The sequence below is a fragment of the Oryx dammah genome, unplaced genomic scaffold (genome assembly GCF_014754425.2).
Source record: "Oryx dammah isolate SB20612 unplaced genomic scaffold, SCBI_Odam_1.1 HiC_scaffold_29, whole genome shotgun sequence".
In the NCBI taxonomy this organism is placed as follows: domain Eukaryota; kingdom Metazoa; phylum Chordata; class Mammalia; order Artiodactyla; family Bovidae; genus Oryx; species Oryx dammah.
In genome coordinates, this window is record NW_024070213.1 from 71,787,892 (window position 1) to 71,793,671 (window position 5,780).

Consider the following 5,780-nt stretch of genomic DNA (forward strand, 5'->3'; position numbering starts at 1 on the left):
TGTATTTTTCTCTGTGTTAGTTAAGGTAAGGTAGGCTGTAGTAACCAATAGATTCCAAAATATTAGTAGATTAACACCAAGACCAAGACCAAGTGAAGTCACTCAGTGGTGTCCAACTCTTTGCAACCCCCTGGACTGTAGCCTACCGCACTCCTCCACCATCCATGGGATTTTCCAGGCAAGAGTACTGGAGTGGGTTGCCATTTCCTTCTCCAGGGGATCTTCCCATCCCAGGGATCGAACCCGGGTCTCCTGCATTGTAGGCAGATGCTTTACCATCTGAGCCACAAGGGAAGTCCAGTAGAAATTAATTTCCTGCTCACAAAATTGCTCAGAGTGAGCCTGGTGGGGAGGCTCCCCTTCATGCAGTCACTCAGTAACCGAGACCCTTTCCATCTTATGGCTGGCTCCTCCATACTGAATAGTTTCACTGGTACTTGATCTTCTTACCAGGTTGAAGAAGAAATGGCATGGAGGAGCTCATATGGAAAGTTCTAATGCATCTGACTAAAAGTGGCATGGATTTTCCCTTTTGCTCTTGTTCTTTTAAGGAGAACTTCATTATATGGTTGCTCCTAACTGTAAGGAAGGGAGGAAAATATAGCTACTGGGCCAGTAAGTGGATTTCAGTGAGCAAGAATTAGTCTCTGCTGTGAGCACCTCATTTGATTTTGATGTACAACTGGTACAAAATTGAAAATTCACAGGTGAACTATAAATTTGAATCAAAATAATCAAGGTTCCAAATAGTCATCTGATCCTAGGCAAAATATTTCCCCTCTCTATGCCATAACCTTTTTGATTCCTCATCTTTTAGGTGAGGATTTTAAAATCCTACATCTCAAGATTCTTGTGAGATCAGCATGAGGTAATACATTTAAAACTATTAGAATAATAACCGACATTTTAGTCAATACTCATAAATAGTCAAGGTAATAGTCAACATAACTACATTGTTGGTTTGGATAAAAAAGAAAGCATGATTTCATAAAAGAAAGCTTGATTTTCTAAAAGAAAGCATGACTTTCTGTTATCTGAGCTAAGACATCAGATGTAGCAGTATCAGAATAGATATATTATTCCAACTAAACTGTTGGATTGAGAAAGTTTGAGAAAGTAGAATCTTAACACAACAGAAGTTGACTTCTTGCTCTCCTAAGCAAGAGTCAAGCACTTGGGCAGCTTCCCTCCAGATGGTCATTCCAAGGTCCAGTCTTTTTCTGTCTGGTGGCTCCACCCAGGGCTTTATCATCATCTTAACCAGTGTATAGAGACACCCTGGTGACACACTAGGTGATGTGATCTGAGCTAAGAATTAGGTATCTCAGTATCAGAATATCTGACATTCACAGAGAGAGAAATTACTCTTAAGAATTGAAGTGAAAGAAATCTTAAAATATTGAGGGATTGAAAATGTTGGTAGTGTAGCTCTCAAATTGAGCTTTGTAGCAATCTGATTAACACATATTGCAATTCAGGGAGTTTGAGGTATTTTTAGATTTAACTTTTGCCACATACAAATTCGTACCACTACACCTAAGGAAACCTGTGAGCACTCAGGTGCAGAATTGGAGCTGAGCTGTGCAGAACCTATCATCTGAATCAACTGATACCATCACGGATGAGTTAAATTCTATATAATTTAAAGGATTAATTTAAAGAGTAGTTCTGAAGTTTGGATTAGTGTGAGGACACTAATCATCACAATTATATATCAGAAGCAGAGAATGATCTCTGTCTAGGATTTTTTTAACTCAGGCACAGACTTCTTCTACAATAATATCCACCTGCATTTGCAGATTTTTGGGGAGACGTTACAGTATGTACATGACAGTGAGAAATAGCAATATTAGTTTCTGAGAGAGAGCACAAAAGAAAAGTTGCATTTACAGTGGTTGTCAAAAACTGTTAACATTTTTAGTAATCAACTGCTGAATAACTGAAAACAACCCCTAAGCCACAAGAGAACACCCATGCTCTTCTGGTCTTCAGATTCCAATTTGAGGAATGCACCTCTAATTAAAATAACTAAGGAAAATAAGTCCCTGTGTGCCTCATCTTCTTGGTTTCTCCATCATTTTCCAACTTTCCTGATTCAAACCCCATTTCCCTTAACACGTTGGCATATTCTCACACTTTAGATGCTGTCATCCCTAACCCTTAGAACTTGCTCTAGTTATAAACTCTTGCTGACCTGATAAACCTATGAGGATCTGTCTCCTCTCACCGTGGGCATCATTCTCAGTGGGGCAGTGTTCTCAACCCAGTAAGTCCTCTGCTGTTGAACTCTTGCCTTACCTAGATCACATATCAGGGAAGTGGGAGGAAGAAGACACTTGGGGTACCTTCTATGTGCCAGTCCTTATAACATCATTTCATTACCCTGGTGATCTTGGGAAATTACTTGAGCAATACAGCTTCCTCTCCTACCTCTACAAAATGAATTTGGTTACAATTTCCTAGGCTCAAATAATAGCCACTGTTTATTTAGGTCCTCACTATGTGCCTGGTTCTCTGTTACATGTTAGATGTATTATCTAATTCTCAAAACATCCCCAGGGAGTAAGTCTTAGTATCATGCCCACATTTTTAGATGAGGAAACTAAGGCAAAGGAAGGTTAAGTGACTCAATCAATCTGGGTACAGTGCTTGGAGCATCGAAGTTTCCAGGTGATATCGACTCAGCTGATTTATTTACTTCCTAAGGTGCAATAACATACAATAGAAAACTGTCATGACTAGAGGCACATTTAGCATAAATGCCAGAGTCCCATTGTGTCCTTTGTTAAACAGTACTTCTGTGTTGGTTCTTTACCACAAAAGCCTACTTTACCAAAAACCAAGTAACACAAACTTAAATTTGACCTAGTTTAATAGAAATGTGGGTTGTGGTTCAATTATTCAGCAATCGCTTACTAAGAATTTAAACAGTTTTTAACAACCAGTATAAATGCAATCCTTCTCTTGTGGTCTCCCTCAGAAACTAACAGTGCTATTTGTTGCTGTCATGTACATACTGTAAATCCTCCCAAATAACCTGCATATGCAGACAGAGCTACATTCCCATAGATGTGTGTATTTAAATGTATTTAATTTAGATTCAAATGGTGTGGATTTAAAGAGGTGTCATAGAATGGGTCTCGAGATGACGTTCCAGCTAATTCAAGCACCATTAAGTTTTACATTTACTGTCCAATCTACTGGCAGTGGCAATGAAACCTTGATTTTGCTCCATAATAGTCTGTATTATTTTCTTCCTGTTTAATGAATAGACAAGCTCAAGGGAAGAGAATCCAGGAGTGCTGGTGTCAAGAGAATGGTCAGGTTGGCCAACTAGCTGTGGTTCCCTCCACTATTTGGAACTATGTAGCTGAAATGAGAAGGTAAATAGGTGGTACAATCTTACAGCAGCCAATAGTCACCCCTGCCCTGCTGGCCACACTCTGCTCAGTCTACCAGGCAGGAAGGATTTCTAATAAAGAGAAAAACAAGGGTTATACACAGATTCCAATGTAAGAGCAAGCTATTGCCTTCCTGTTTCCTACTGGGTTTTGCAGGCCTCCTTCAGCTACTCTGGGATGTTAGAATAGCAATCTGTTTTGAGTTTGAAAAGGTTTGATGTTCCTTTATGTGGGGGTGTTCAATTCATCAGAAGAAAAAAAGTGCCAGCCTCCTGCTCTCAGTAGTGTAGTATGGAAATGTAGCACATCCTACTCTGACATTTCTCTTCTGCCTCCTTAGCCCCCGTTGCAAGATTGTGGTTTCCAGATTGTTTTGCTTTTTCTTTCTCTAAATTAGTTTTACTTTTCATGCCAATAGTCTTCACTTCAGTTCAGTTTAGTCACTCAGTCGTGTCCGACTCTTTTTGATCCCACGAACCGCAGCACACCAGGCCTCCCTGTCCATCACCAACTCCCAGAGTCTACCCAAACTCATGTCCATTGAGTCGGTGATGCCTTCTAACTATCTCATCCTCTGTTGTCCCCTTCTCCTCCTGCCTCAATCTTTCTCAACATCAGGGTCTTTTCAAATGAGTCAGCCCTTCACATCAGGTGGCCAAAATATTGGAGTTTCAGCTTCAACATCAGTCCTTCCAATGAACACCCAGGGCTGATCTCCTTTAGGATGGACTGCTTGGATCTCCTTACAGTCCAAGGGACTCTCAAGAGTCTTCTCCAACACCACAGTTCAAAAGCATCCATTCTTCTATGCTCAGCTTTCTTTATAGTCCAACTCTCACATCCATACATGACTACTGGAAAAACCATATAGTCTTAGGTCCCATTAACTAAAGTTCTAATACTTTTGAAGCAATGGGGAAAGCTGGTATTAGCGACCAGCCAGAGCTGGACAAATGGGTTTGCAAACGCTCCACCTTCATGCTTTGTGCCATGTGACACCCCGTTTCTGAGGCTCCTGGAGCACTGGATTTCAATTGAGTCTTCCTCCCACCTCCATGGCTCTAATTCCTAAATCTCAGATGATTAAATCCACTACCTCCTACTTACCTCTCAGAGAAAGTCTGTCAGGCCCTTGTAGCAATGACCCTGAGGCATCTCAGGAGTGCCTGAAAGGTGAGGTTCTGAACTCTGGCATGTCCCCCTGGCGATTAACTCTATCTGGGGCCCTAACCCATTTGTTGTTGTTGTTCAGTTGCTAAGTCATGTCTGACTCATTGAGACCCCGTGGACTGCAGCACACCAGGCTTCCCTGTCCTTCACTATCTCCCGGAGTTTGCTCAAACTCACATCCATTGAGTCAGTGATGCCATCCAACAATCTCATTCTCTGTCGCCCCCTTCTCTTACCTTCAATCCTTCCCAGCATCAGGGTCTTTTCCAATGAGTCAGTTCTGCATCAAGCAGCCAAAGTATTGGAGTTTCAGCTTCAGCACCAGTCCTTCCAATGAATATTCAGCACTGATTTTCTTTAGGATTGACTGGTTTGATCTTCTTGCTGTCCAAGGAACTCTCAAGAGTCTTCGCCAGATCACAGTTCAAAACCATCAATTCTTGGGTGCTCAGCCTTCTTTATGGTCCAACTCTCACATCCATACATGACTACTGGAAAACCCACAGCTTTGAGTGCTGTACTCCCAGCCTTTAGGGGCAAGGTTTCCTGCTCTGCCTTGGCCCAGGCATTAACCTGCAGCAGCTCTGGATCTAGCCCAAATGGACTCCCCAGAGGATCTCTTCTCTACCCTCAAAGTCTATGGAGACTTTACGCACTTCTGGTTTTTATAACCATTCATCTTCTAAATCATATCCACCTCTACGGCTCCCTTCCCAGTCAGGGGAGGGAAAGAGGGCAGAGGTTATGATGTCTCCACTGGAAGTCTCTGATGGTTATCTCTTCATCTATCCTAGTAGACTATAGACTATGGAATTAGGGAGACTAAAAGATTAATTATTATCCTCTGAGAACAGCTTTAATATTAAACTACTTGGGAGTATCTAAATCTTTAAAGGGAAAATACGTGCAAGAAAAATAACCCACGAGTGAGGGTGGATTTTTAAGCTCTTAGAAGAGTTCTAGCTGGTTTTCAGATACAGGGTATGGTCATTCGAGTGGTTCCTGCAGTGCAGAAATGGGAGCCACCAGGAACCAGGGCCAGATGACTTATTTTTAGTATTTAGACAAACATCTCTGTACAATTTAGATCTGAGAAGCAGGGTTCAGGATTTGGGATTTCTAGGGAAACAAGCGCAGCCCCACTTCTTCTCAATGTGGTGGTGGAGGAGGGTGCTGCAAGTGAAACACCACATAGTTATGGAAGCCTTA

General features: G+C 41.7%; 1 non-coding gene across 1 annotated transcript; it reads right to left on the reverse strand.

Annotated features, from left to right (window-relative positions):
• Positions 1-222: 222 nt before the first annotated feature.
• TRNAC-ACA lies at positions 223-294 on the reverse strand. Its single transcript has one exon. It is a non-coding gene; the product is annotated as a tRNA-Cys (tRNA).
• Positions 295-5,780: the final 5,486 nt, after the last annotated feature.